Source organism: Saccopteryx leptura, chromosome 4 (genome assembly GCF_036850995.1).
Source record: "Saccopteryx leptura isolate mSacLep1 chromosome 4, mSacLep1_pri_phased_curated, whole genome shotgun sequence".
NCBI lineage: Eukaryota > Metazoa > Chordata > Mammalia > Chiroptera > Emballonuridae > Saccopteryx > Saccopteryx leptura.
Window position 1 is genome coordinate 89,956,215 of NC_089506.1, and position 15,115 is coordinate 89,971,329.

Consider the following 15,115-nt stretch of genomic DNA (forward strand, 5'->3'; position numbering starts at 1 on the left):
CTGGGATGCAGAAGACCCAGGTTCAGACCCCAAGGTCTCCAACTTGAGCGCAGGCTCATCTGGTTGGAGCAAAATCTCACTGGCTTGAGCCCAAGGTCGCTAGCTCGAGCAAGGGTTACTTGGTCTGCTGAAGGTCTGTGGTCAAGGCACATATGAGAAAGCAATCAATGAACAGCTAAGGTATTGCAACACACAACAAAAAACTAATGATTGATGCTTCTCATCTCTCTGTTCCTGTCTGTCTGTCGCTATCTATCCCTCTCCCTGACTCTCTGTCTCTGTAAAAACAAACAAATAATTTAACAATCTCCAACCTCAGGCCTTCAGCTCTCTCTAGCATGTACTTTATTTTGAGGGATGTCAGTGGGTTCCATGGGCACATATGTATGATACACACTGTTAAACAAGTTATATAAGCTTCTTTACTGAAGGAATTCTTGGTTTCTAATAAGTTAATGAGCACCGCAAATTTACGAGAGGGTGGGAGAGTCGTAACTCTCAGCATTCTCAAATTCATTTGCTCATACAACCCCTGTCCCTGGACCATCTCACAGAGAAAATGTTCATAAGAGCATATTTTGATTAGCTCTTGTGTAGCAGACCCAGGATATGTCCAGACTTTGCCAAAGCCAGCCCATCAACCTGGACAGAAATTAACCTCCTGGGGTCTTCTTCACCTTCAGCACCAGGAGCAATCTGGACTTTGAAAGATTAACTTGCTTTACATTAAAGTAGCTCCTAGTAGCTTTTTTTTCTAACCAATAGAACCCAATTATTTTCTTTTTAATTCCATGAGGTATTGTTACCTCTAGTTTACAAAGAAGGAAATAGGGTCCAGAAAAATCAAATATATACTCAGGGAACACAGCTATAAACTCACAGAATTGAAGATTTAAATTTTACCAGATAATAACTAAATCAATATTCTTACCCCTGTTTTAAATGTCTATAATTTAGAATTTTTAGCATAAAAGAAAGAATAGCAAACTGTGGGAGAAAATCTCTCATTTGAACTAAGTTAAAAATTAATGTAAATCAATAGGAAGTCAAAATTACTAGATACTTCCAAAGAAATACATTTTTCCTACTATTTAAATATATACAGTAATATTAACAAGTATACTTTTAATTTATACTTTTCTGACATTAGAACAATTTATAATAAAATCATAATATATTTTATGCAGCCTTTTAGATTTATGAAAATGAAGAACTCTTTCCTTAAAATTTCTTTACATTACCAATTTTTTAAAGAAAGCTTTATATCATGATATAAACTTCAAACCTAACTCTCTGTGAAACAGTAATAATGATGATGAAAATAGTCAAGATTTACCTAGAATTTATAATATGTGGTATTACAGTGAAAGCTTTACGAGCAGTATCTTAATTCTCACAACCAACATCTGATGTAAGTCATTACTATCCCATGGTACAGAGCTATAAAACCGTCCCCGAGCCATGAACTAGTAGCCAGACGTCTGCCCACCTGGCTTCAGAAATCAATCCTTAATGAACATACTTCAGTGAGAGCTGAGTGAAATAATACGTATCATTAGTAATTTAAGAGGACTACCTCAGGCTAGAGCTTGTTACATATTTAAAATATGTAACCACACTGGAAAGAGATTTTAAATTAAATATAATTGTGCATTTCAGAAAGCTCTCCACAAAAAATGAACAAAGTCTGGATCACATCACTTGTCTTTTGACATTAAAAAAAATTATAAAGCCAACTCATCTAACAAGAAAATGCCTTATGATTTGGTGGCTCCCATTCCAGAATTGACCTGGAATTACTTTTCTGGTCAGACAGAGGAAGGGAGTGAATCTAAGATGATCCCAAGGCCACGGGCCTGCCTTTGGGACTGGAGCTGCATGTACTATGTTTGTGTTCCTGTGCCTCTCTGGCCCAGGCCTATACAGATGACTACTCAAAATTCCTTTAAACTCTGCTATTCTATGAGCCTACGAGTAAAGTAAACTACTCCCTAGATGTGAGGTAACAATTCTTCTAGGAGACATGTTATTGCTTCAGGCTCCCAAATTGCCAATTAGTGTACTGGAGATGAAATGTAAAGTCCTGAAGAGTTAGTGTTTGTTCCATAGAGTCAACACGGTGTACCTTATTCACCTTGAGGGCTGGCTGGTGGAAGTTACCTGTCTAAGAACCAGTACACCATTTTGAAATATGTACCCTGAGAGTCAAGTTGGGTTTGCTTACCTTTAACCAAATCTGCAGCAAACTTACACATAAAAAATGAAAAAACAAAACAGGTATTTATGAGGAAAAGTGACATTATCTGAGGAAAAATAATTGGAAAACTTTTATTTTATCATATAATTCCCTGCAGATATCACTTATCAAAGACATTTGTGTCCTGAGCTATTATATATGATGCTCTCCAAACAATGAGCTGCTAATTCACTGCCTTATCTCCTCAGACCCTTCATATCTTTTCTCATATTTAGTTCTCTTGAATCTGTAATGAAGTGTAAGGCTGTGGGGAATCTGTGTGCTGCACAACACCAGGCGCTTCTAGGCCCGCCCACTGATACACTTTGGCTTCCCTCCTGTCAACACCACTGTCATTCCCATGTAAGTGGGACCTGCCCCTAGGTTCAGCTCCTTGTGTCTATTCTTCATTAACTTTACCTCTGGTGGTCCTATCCCTACCATATGTCACCCCTAGTCACACACATAGGTAAAGGGTACATTTAAACTTGATTTTAAGGTGAGAGAATTTCAAGGCATTATCTACTGTTGTTAAGAGACATGGTGATTGTAATACCTGAATTTTCAGCTTAACTTGTAATCTTTAAGATTCTCAGTTACTCATTCCCTAGGTTGTTAGAACCCAGGCCTTAAAAATATCAAATGACTTCACCAAGTTGTGCTTGCCAATCATTTGCAAATATTTGTTAAGAAATACCTATGTGTCAGAATTTGTGATACAACAGCGCCCACCAAGAATATGGACCTTCTCTACCTGATCTTCAGAATAAAATGAAGATGCATGCTAGAACACAAAACTTTAATATGGTGTGTTCAGCATCATGATGAGGGAAATAAAAGTGTTGAGTATATGAAGTTAAGGAGTGCCTGGCTCTTCCCTTTTCTGGATCCTCCCTTCACTGGCCCTCCTGAGTGTTAACTGAATGTAGTGCTCTGCCATCTGGAGCAATATGAGGTGCAGTGAGTCGCTTGCTAGGTCACAGGACTGCTGGCAGTACTTAACACATGTTACTTCAGTTAATCACTCTAATGGCCCACTGAAGCTAGTATTATTACTATCCCCTCTAACAGATGAGAGACCAGAGGCAAGAAAGTTTAGATAACTTGCCCAATAATCCACAGTAGTAAACTGTAGAGATAATAATCCATCCTGGAAAATCAGGTTGCAGAGCCAACATGTTTAATCACACCCCTAAACTGCCCATTTTTCTGTACCTTTGTCATTAGAGTTCTCTTCAAACTCTATCAGTCACCCACCAAATGCATTCATATGTTTAGCCAACAAACACTGATTAGGCACTTACCAGGTACAAGGCACTGTAAAGAAAAAACTATAGACATTCTCTCTGCCCTCCAACAAATTTAAAGTCAAGGTCATAAAACACATTGGAAGACAAGGTCAATACAATCCCAAGAGACAACACCTAACTAATCCCAATCTTAGGGGATGAAAAGAATATTTTCTCTATTTAATCTCTCTCACACTGGAAGGGTGACCAGAAGTTAGCCAAACAGGTCTTTGCAACAGAGAGAAAAACATGTCCATATACATCAACAGAGAAAGAGAGCTTAGTCTATCCCTGAAAAGCAATGAGCTGGTGGTTAGCAGAGCCTGACTGTGCTGGGAGTGAGATCAAGACATCGGGCTGGAGAGAAAAGCTTGTGTCGCAGCATGAAGGTATATCTTTAACCCTGGCCTAATAAGGACCTGCTGAAAGAAGGAGGAATTTTAATCAGAAGTTACAAACCAGAACTCTGTTTTTCTAAAAAAACTCTGACTACATATCACTTGCCTCCTTTCAATACCACCATCTAACCAGGTTCTTCATCTGAAGGTAGAAAACAGCCAATTTCTCTCCCTCTTTCCTTTTCTGTCTTTAGAACTTCACCAATGATTCAGAATAATAGCCTTTGAGAAAGCTATTTTATCAAAATTCTGCAGTAAGACAAGTTTGATTCTTGCCCCAACTTCCTTCCTTGTCTTTTTCTTTTAGCTTCACAAAGCAGAAATAGAACAGAAAAATGAGCAGGATGAGAAAACTGCCACATTGGCTGTAATAAATGGCAGTATTATGTTTAATGTTCTCCTGGAATGTTTTGCTTTTTAGAAAAACATTATTAAGTAGTTAATAAAACATACCAAAAGACAAAGCATCTTAACTTAACTCAGTTTAATCACCGAATACCTATATATAATTCAAGCTTTTAATGGCATTACTTTACCTCTTGACATTCCTTCTACCTTCAATTAATACATCTACGCCTTCTTACAGTTTGAGAAACATTGCCTCCACTGCATTTCAGTGACTATCTTTTTCTTCTTTTATGCTCTTCTATGTAAGTCATGTAGACAAAAGAGTATGTCAGGTATATGTATGCATGTATGTATATATTTATTTACAGCTATAAAAGAAATACATACAAGAGTATCCACCATCCAGCATAATATATGACAAATTAAAAACAACTATGAGGCCCTTCCTCTGCTTCTATCATCTTTCTCTTCCTCTTCCCAGGAGTAGCAACTTTGCTACTATTTTGTTAACTGCTCCTTTGTTTTCTGTATGGTTAGAATACTTTTGTGAGAGTCTGTAAATAACATATCTCAGCTTTGACTCTTTTGAACTTTGTATAAATAAAATGAAAATAGATTAAGAATCATCCATGCAGCTCTCCTAGTTGAGCAATAGGGTTTCTGTGAAGCTTACAGGTCTTTTTCCTCAACTGTCCAGGAGGGGCCCAAGGCCAAAAAGGAGTTATTGTAAAGAGACTTGAAGGGTAGCCTTTATCAAATGAAATGAGCCCCATGAGAATATACAGAAGACCCAGAAGACTACAAAGTTCTTAACAGTTGCGTATGCAGCATCACAGCTTGGCCTGAGGAAGATATAAATAGTTTAGAATTAGGAGAGACTGTTGGATCTCCAGAATTTTACCAACAGAAAGCAGGCTGAGAGATGCTCAGCCACACACACATGCTGCATTTTATAAAAGGTAAAATATGGAGATGGAAACAAACCGAGAATGTAAAGCTAGAAGCCATGGATAATTAATCCCAAGGATTGAGACCTGATGGGGGACCTCTCAATATTTGTCTGCTGGATTCCAGAATTGTTAATGGACGAGAAACTCCTTTGGGGCTTCCATTTCATCCGTTTTGAACAAGAATATCTATAGCAGGTATGTTATGCCTGCCCCACAATTATATGTTAGGGGTGTAGGGGGGAAATAACTTGTCAGTTTTGTTTCACACATCTGCAAATCAGGAGGAACTGTACTGCACTTGGGAGCATATTTAAGGAATTACCAGAAAGAATCTCATTTACATCTGGTCCTGCTTTAGAGACAGGGTGCTGGGTTATAAGCTAATGTGATAATAGAATAAGACAAGGCCTTGGGAGGAGAGTAAGCGTATTTTGCCTGTGAGAGGGACATGAGTTCCACCAGGGACCAGAAGACAAACAACAGCAGACCCTCACTTAGGTGGTCTCTAATAATACCTGCTTTTTGGAGTCCTTTTTATAATCCCCTTGAGTATATACTGAACTTAGTGATTCTCTTCAAATAAATAAAACATGTGGACATGATAAACTGTCACTGCCAAGATTAGGTTATAAGTGTAACTTTCATGTTGAGTTTCTCTTTCTCTCTCGCTCTCTCTCAAATTGCCAGTGGTGAAACCCATATGTGGAGAGAACAAGACCTTCCAATATCTTGTGAGTGAGCTTGGAAACAGATCAACCCTTTCAATTTGAGCCTTAAGATTAAATCACCGGGCAGTCCAAGATGACAGCATAGGAAGATCCTGTACTGACCTCCCACAGAGCTTCTCTCTAAAGAGCTAGAAGTTCATGCCCCACATAAGGTATCCCAACCCATGAGACCTTCCCCAAAGAGAGAAACTCCCAACATGTCTTGCTTTAAACACCAATGGAAATAACCAAGGAACCCAAAGAGCTGTAGGGATCTGAGATACTGCTTTTCAAAGGGCGTGCAGACTGACTCACCACAGGATCCAGCACAAAAGCACCACTTGAGAAGCACATGGACTATATGTGAAGGAGATTCATCTGCTAACCTTACAGTATTTGCCAGAGTGGCAGGAGCCATCCAAGACTCTCTCTGGGGAAGAAGTCTCTTCTAGGTGCCATTTTTGTCTCTGCCTCTACCCAACAGATGTAGGCAGATGTGCATGGATGCAGCACTCTTCTGCTGCCTTGTACAGCCAGTGTAAATGTACAGCCACAGCACTTTCCTGCCACCTATCTAAAGCTGGTGGGCAGGCTCTAGCAGTCACAGCAGTCTCCTGTGACTTTGCTAAAACTGCAGGTACATGAAGAACTCGCATTCATCCTGCCTCACTAAGGCCAGAAACTTCACATAGTCAAAGCATTCCCCTGCTGCTTTATTAAACTCAATGAGCATGTCTTGCTTCTGTGTGTTCCCACTGCCTAGCTAAAGCCAGTGGGTATGCCCTGCCCCCAGGACTCTCCTGCTGCTTCATAAAAACCAGCTGGCACTCCAAATTTATGTGAGGGATGCCCCTTGATCAGCTAACCACAGTGGCCAAGGCAACTTACATTCTTGGACTGCACAGAACTTTACCATTCACAAAGACAGTTCTTTGTAGGCTACTATCCCAAGGGTATTGCACAGACAGCAGACGTAAACACACCTGTAGTTTTCCTGTGAAAAATGACTATGTACTTGTCTTAGAGCTTTAGCCTGAGGGACAGCTTCATATTTGCCATATATCTAAAAGCTATGAAGGTGCTTTCAGGGAAGAAAGACATGGCGACACCATCTTTGCCCTCTCTCTCATCCTCACTACAGCTTGCTTATACCTCCCAAAAGGAAACTTATATACTCCACTGAAGCCCTGATTTTTGCAATTTTTTCTCAGGGAATACCTCCAGATGTCCTCATCTGGCAGCTGCAAGGGTTTATGACTGTGGCCCCACAGCACTGTATATATTTAAATACTTTAAAAGCTGCTGTCTGAGGATCTGGCTTCCTGAAACTAAGTGCTGATTAAGATCCCTCTCTTTGAAACATTAAAAGATCTTGGCAAATTCTCAACAACTGGGATATATTAAGAATATATAAAGTTCTCCCTGGTCAGTTGGTTCAGTGGATAGTGCATCAGCCCAGCATGCCAACATTTTAGATTTGATCCTTGGTCAGAGCACACATAAGAAATGACCATCTGCTTCTCTTCCCCTTCCTCTCCTCCTTCTCTCTATCTTCCCCTCTCAGAGCCAGTGGCTTGATTGGTTTAATCATTGGCTCCAGGTGCTGAGGATAGCTCAGCTGGTTCAAGTATCAGCCATAGGCACTGAGTATAGCTCAGTTGACTTGAGCATTGGCCCCAGATGAGGGTTGCCAGGTAGATCCCAGTAGGGGCAATGTGGAAGTCTCTCTAGCTCCCCTCCTCTCACTTAAAATATATATAAAAATAAAAACAATAAATAAAATTGCTTCAATAATCACAAAGGTTTTACAGACAACCAAGAGCTATGATAAGTGCTATCTCACACCAAAGGCCACTCTTTCAAAACTGAGAAAGAAAATTATTTCACCTAATACATAGAAACAAACACAGGAAGACAAGCAAAATGAGGATCCAACAGAATATGTTCCAAATTAAAAAAACAAGGGGAATTGATGAAAATAAATGGAGATATGCAATATACTTGATAAAGAGGTCAAGGTAATGGTCATAAAAATGCTCACTGAACTCAGAAGAATAAATGAACATGTTAAGTACTTCAACAAAGAGATAAAAAAATATAAGAAAGTACCAAACATAAGTCACAGATCTGAAGAATACAATAACTTAACTGAAAAATACACTAAGGGGATAAAATAGCAGATTAGGTGAAGCAGAAGAATAGATCAGCAATCTAGAAAACAAAGCAGTGGAACTCAACCAGAGCAACAAAAAAGAAGATTTAAAATAAGTGAATATATCTTATGTGATCCATGAGTAATATCAAGCAGAATAACCGTCACATAATAGGGGTCCTAAAAAGAGAAGAGAGAGCGATAAGAGAGCAGAAAACTTATCTGAAAAATGATAGTAGGGATACATCCTTAACCTCAGAAAGAAAATAGATATCCTGATTCAGGAAGCACAGAGCATTCCAAATAAAATGAACAACAAGAAGAAAACCACAAAGATGTATTATAATTAAAATGTCAAAAGTTAAAAATAAAGAGAAAAATCATAAAAGCAACCAGAGAAAGATTATTAGCAGATTTAGCAGAAATTTTGCCTATCATGAGGAAGTGGCATGATATATTTAAAGTGCTAAAGGAAAAATACTTCTAACCAAGAGTACACAGCAAAGTTCATTAAAAATTGAAGGAGAGATAGAATTTTCCATATGATCAAAAGCTAAAGGAATTTATCATCACTAAACCACCCTTAAAAAAAATATTACAGGGACTTTTGTAAACTAAAAAGAAAAAAACTAATTAGTAATAAAGAAATAAATGAAAGTAAAAATATTACTGGTAAAGGTAATATATAATAAAGGTAATAAAGTAATCAGTTATTAGGCTAGAATAAAAAATAAAAGACAATATTAGTAAAATTACAACTACAATATTAGTTATATAATACAAAAATAAAACAATGTAAAATGTGACATTAAAACTTAAAACTTGTAATAGAGGCCCTGGCCAGTTGGCTCAGTGGTAGAGCATCAGCCTGGTGTGCAGGAGTCCTGGGTTTGATTCCTGGTCAGGGCACACAGGAGAAGCGCCCATCTGCTTCTCCACCCCTTCCCCTCTCCTTTCTCTCTATCTCTCTCCTCCCCTCCCGCAGCCAAGGCTCCATTGGAGCAAAGTTGGCCCAGGTGTTAAGGATGGCTCTATGGCCTCTGCCTCAGGCGCTAGAATGGCTCTGGTTACAACAGAGCAACGCCCCAGATGGGCAGAGCATCGCCCCCTGGTAGGCATGCGGGAGTCTGTCTGACTGCCTCCTCGTTTCCAACTTCAGAAAAATAAAAAACAAACAAACAAACAAAAACTTGTAATGGAGTAATAAAAATGTAGTTTTAGAATGTGTTCAAATTAGTTATTAATTTAAAATAATTTGTTACATATATGGGCTGTTATTATGTAAACCTCAAAAACCTATAGTAAATACAGAAAACATAATGAGAAAGGTATCTAAACATAATATTAAAGAAATTCAGGGCCCTGGCCGGTTGGCTCAGTGGTAGAGCATCGGCCTGGCGTGCAGAAGTCCCGGATTCGATTCCCAGCCTGGGCACACAGGAGAAGCACCCATCTGCGTCTCCACCCCTCCCCGTCTCCTTCCTCTCTGTCTCTCTCTTCCCCTCCTGCAGCGAGGCTCCATTGGAGCAAAGATGGCCCAGGCACTGGGGATGGCTCCTTGGCCTCTGCCCCAGGCGCTAAAGTGGCTCTGGTCGCAACAGAGCGATGCCCCATAGGGGCAGAGCATCGCCCCCTGGTGGGTAGAGTGTCGCCCCCTGGTGGGCGTGCCGGGTGGATTCCGGTCAGGGCGCATGCGGGAGTCTGTCTGACTGTCTCTCCCCGTTTCCAGCTTCAGAAAAATACCAAAAAAAAAAAAATTAAAAAAAAATTTTAAAAATTAAGAAATTCATCAAACTATAAGACAACAAAAGAAGAAGAAAGGAACAGAAAGAAACTAAAAAAAGCCAGACAACAGTTACCAAAATGGCAGTAAGTACATACCTTTAAGTAGTTACTTTAAATGTAAATGAACTAAATTCTCCAACCCAAAGATATAAAGTGGCTAAATACATTAAAAGAAAAAGACTCATCTATATGCTGCCTATAAGAGACTTACTTCTGAAGTAAGAATATAAATACTGAAAGTAAAGGAATGAAATAATATTTCATGTAAATGGAAACAAAAAAAATCTGATGTAAATATATCAGACAGTATTGACTTTAAAACAAGGATAGTAATAAATGACAAAGAAAGGTATTACATAATGAGAAGTCAATCCAATAAGAAGATAGAACATTTGTATATACATATCTACATAACCAACATAACCATACCTAAATATATCAAGCATATAGTAATAGACCAAAGGGAGAAATTGATAGCATTATGCTAATAGCAGAGGTCTTTAATACATTGCTTACATCAATCAATAGGTCATCCAGACAGAAAATCGATAAGGAAACATTAGTCTTAAATGATACATTGATCAGATTTATTTAAATGTATATACTAAACATTTCATCCAAAAGCAGAAGAATACACAATCTTCTCAAGTGCACATAAAACATTTTCTAAAACAGATCACAAGTTAGGCCACAAAACAAGTATCAATAAATTTAAGAAGACTAAATTGGTATCTAGCACAATTTTAAACCACACTGGTATAAAATTAGAAATAAATTACAAAAAGAAATTTAGAAATAGTACAAATATGTTAAGATTAAATAACCTACTAGTAAACAAGCAATGTATTAATAAAGATATCAGAAAATATCATGAGAAAAATGAAAATTAAAACAGAGCATACAAAAATCTATAGGAAGCAGCAAAAGGAATTCTAAAATGGAAGTTCATAGAGTCATTGGCCTACCTAAATAAATAGATAAATAAATAAATAAACAAACAAATAAACAAGCTAACTTCTACAGGAACTAGAAAAAAAGAACAAACATACTCCAAAGTTAACAGAAAAAAATAATAAATATCAGAGTGGAAATAAATGAAATAAAGAATTAAATGATAACAGAAAAGATTAAGAAACAGAACTGATTCTTTGAAAAGATAAGTAAAATTAACATACCTTAGGCTGGACTTACCAAGAAAAAAAGAAGCTCAAATAAATAAAGTCAGAAATAAAAGAGGAAAAGTTATAACTGATAGCAGAAAATACAAAGGATCAAAAGATAGACTGTGAATAATTGTATTACAACAAGGTTGAGAGCCTAGAAGAAATAAATTGCTAGAAATATACAATTTTCCAAGAATGGACCATGAAGAAATAGAAAATCTGAAGATAGATGGATTACTACTAAGAAGACTTAATCAACAATTTTAAAGCTCTCAACAAACTCAAGTTTAGGACAAGAAATCTTTACTGGTGATTACTAACAAACATTCAAAGAAGATATAATATGTATCATTCTCAAACTCTCCAAAAAAAATTGAAGAAAAAGGAGTGTATTCAAATTCATTTTACAAGACCAGCATTACTGTGTTACCAATACTAGAAAAGGACACCAGAGAGAAAGAGAGAGAGAGAGAGAGAGAGAGAGAGAGAGAGAGAGAGAGAGAGAAAGAAAGAAAGAAAGAAAGAAAGAAAGAAAGAAAGAAAGAAAGAAAGAAAGAAAGAAAGAAAGAAAGAGGGAGGGAGGGAGGGAGGGAGGGAGGAAGGAAGGAAGGAAGGAAGGAAGGAAGGAAGGAAGGAAGGAAGGAAGGAAGGAAGGAAGGAAGGAAGGAGACTGTAGTCCAATATCGCTAATGAACATATATGCGAATTCCTCAAAAAATATTAGCAAATTATATTCAGTAATACATTAAAAGCATCATAAACCATGATTTATTCCATGGATGCAAAGATGGTTCAACATCTGCAAATCACTCAATGTGATACACATCAATAAAATAAAAGATAAAAACGATATGATCAAAAACCACAATGAGATATCTCCTCACACCTGCCAGAATAGGTATCATCAGTAACTCAACAAAAAACATCTGTTGGCAATGTTTCCCTTGGAGAAAAGGGAAACCTCATGTACTGTGGGTGAGAATGTAGATGGGTACAGCCACCATGGAAAACAGTAATACAACTGCCTTATGACTCAGCAATTCTACTTCTGGGTATTCATCTGAAGAAACCCAAAACACTTATTAGAAAGAATACATGCACACAGATGCTTACACCGTAGCCAAGATATGGAAGCAACCCAAGTGACCATAAATGTACTCACAAAAATTAGGGGATCAGAGAATATGCAGACACTCCAGTACTTTCAGCTTTTTGTATAGTGCATTTTCACAAATGAAATAAAGGTTGTTTTTGCATCTCATTTGCATAATTAAACAACTTTTCTTTGACTTGTCGTTTGCTTTTCTAATGTTCTTGTTTAATAAAAAAAATTGCCCTGGCCGGTTGGCTCAGTGGTAGAGCGTTGGCCTGGCATGCAGAAGTCCCGGGTTCGATTCCCGGCCAGGACACATAAGAGAAGCACCCATCTGCTTCTCCACCCCTCCCCCTCTCCTTCTTCTCTGTCTCTCTCTTCCCCTCCCGCAGCAAGGCTCCATTGGAGCAAAGATGGCCCGGGCGCTGGGGATGGCTCCTTGGCCTCTGCCCCAGGCGCTAGAGTGGCTCTGGTCGTAACAGAGCGACGCCCCAGAGGGGCAGAGCACCGCCCCTGGTGGGCAGAGCCTCGCTCCCTAGTGGGCGTGCCGGTGGATCCCGGTTGGGCACATGCGGGAGTCTGTCTGACTGTCTCTCCCCATTTCCAGCTTCAGAAAAATACAAAAAAAAAAATTAATGCTTCTTTTATCATTAATATTAAATTTTTATATTAATTTTGAAATATCCCCTAATTTTTGTGAGCAGTGTAGATGAGTGGATAAAAAATTGTGGTACATATATATAAAGGAATATTACTTGACCATAAAAAGAAAATCTCACCATTTGTGACCATGGACCTAGAGGGTATTATAGCAAGTAAAATAAATTAAAAAGAGAAAGACAAACACCATATTATTTCACTTATATGTGGACTCTAAAGAACAAAATAAACAAACAAAATAAAAACAGACTAATAAACATAGAGAAAAAACTGATGGGTGCTGGGCAGGGGGTGGAAGGTAGAGGACTGGGTGAAAAAAATGACGAGATTAAGAAGTACAAACTAAAACCCTGACCAGTTAGTTCAGCTGGTTTGAGCATCGTCCCAAAACACCAATGTCACAGGTTGCATCTTCAGTCAGACATGTATGGAAAGCAATCAATGAATAATCACCTAAGTGGAACAACAAATGAATACTTCACATTCTCTCTCTCTCTCTCTCTCTTTCTCTCTCTCTCTCTCCATCTCCCTTTCCTCTCTCCACATCTCTAAAAATCATTCAATAAAAAAGATAAGAATTGGTAGTTACAAAACAGTCACAGGTATGTAAAATACAGCATAGGGAATAAAGTAAATACTACTATAATAACTAAGTATGGCTTGAAAATTCAGGGAAATCACTTCGTAATGTATATGAATGTCTAACCACCATGACAACTATTAACATCCATTTGTGATAAAAACTCTCAACAAACTGGGTATAGAGAAAACATACTTGAGCATGATATGTACAGGCCATATATGACAAGCACACAGCTAACATCACACTGGATGGTAACAAGCTAAATCTGTTTTCTCTAATATAAAAAACAAGACAAGGATGCCAACTCTTGCTGCTTTTCTTCAACATAATATTGGAATTTCTGTCCAGGAAATTATGCACAAAAACAAAAGACATTCAAATTGAAAAGGAACAAGTAAAACTGCCATTATTTGCAGGTGACATGATTCCATATAGAGAAAATCCTAAAGATGCTGACAAAAAAAAAAAAACTGTTAGAATAAATGAATTCAATAAAGTTGCAGAGTACAAAATCAATATCCAAAAATTAGCTGCAGCCCTGACCAGATAGCTCGGATGACTAGAGCATCGTCCAAGTATGCAAAGGTTTCCAGTTCAATTCTTGTTCAAGACACATACAGAAATGGTTTGATGTTTCTGTCTCTTTCTCTCTCTCTCCCCCCCCCTTACTTTCCCCCTAAAATCAATTTTTATAAATTGGCTGCATTTCTATACCTTAATAATGAAATATCAGAAAGAGAAATTAAAAAAAACAATTCAATTTATAATTACATCAAAATAATAAAATATCAGGGAATAAATTTAACCAAGGAGAGAAAGACTTATACACTGAAAACTAAAAGACAATGATGAGGAAACTAAAGAAGACACAAAAAAATGAAGAGACATTTCATGCACATATTTGGAAGAATATTTTTAAATGTTTGTATTATGCAAAGCAATCTACAGATTAAGTGCAACGACTTTCAAGGTTCTGGGATTTTTATAAAAATAGAAAAAAAAATCTACACTTTGTATGGAACCACAAAAGTCCATAAGTGACTAAAGCAACCTTGAAAAAGGAAAACAAAGTTGGAGGTATCACATTTTCTTGTTTCAAACTATGTTACAAAGTTATAGCAATCTAAACAATATGGTACTGGCACAAACACAGGTCAAAGGAAAAGAACAGAGAGCACAGAAATAAACCCACATATATATGGTACATTAATGTCCAATAAAAGAGGCAAAAATATCCAGTGTAGGAAGGACAGTCTCTTCAATAAATGGTACTGAAAAACTGAACAGCCACCAAAAAAAAGAAAAGAAAATGAGACCAATAACTACTATCATACACAAAAATTAACTCAAAAAAGTATTAAGAACTTGGATATAAGATCTGAAACCATAAAACTCCTGTAAGAAAACAATGGTTGTAAGTTCCTTGACATTGTTCTTGGTGATAAATTCCTGGATCTGATCCTAAAAGCAAAAGCAAAAAAAAAGCAAATATAAACAAGTGAGACAATATCAAACTAAAAGCTTCTGCATAGCAAAGAAAATCATCAACAAAAGAGAAAATATTTGCAAATCATACATCTGATAAGGGGTTAACATCCAAAATATACAAGGAACACATACAACTCAATAGCAAAAAAAAATAAAAATAAAACAAAACATAATAAAATACAATTAAAATATGGGCAGAGGATCTAAACAGACTTTTCTCCAAAGAAGGCATACAGATAGCCAACAGGGACATAAAAAGATAC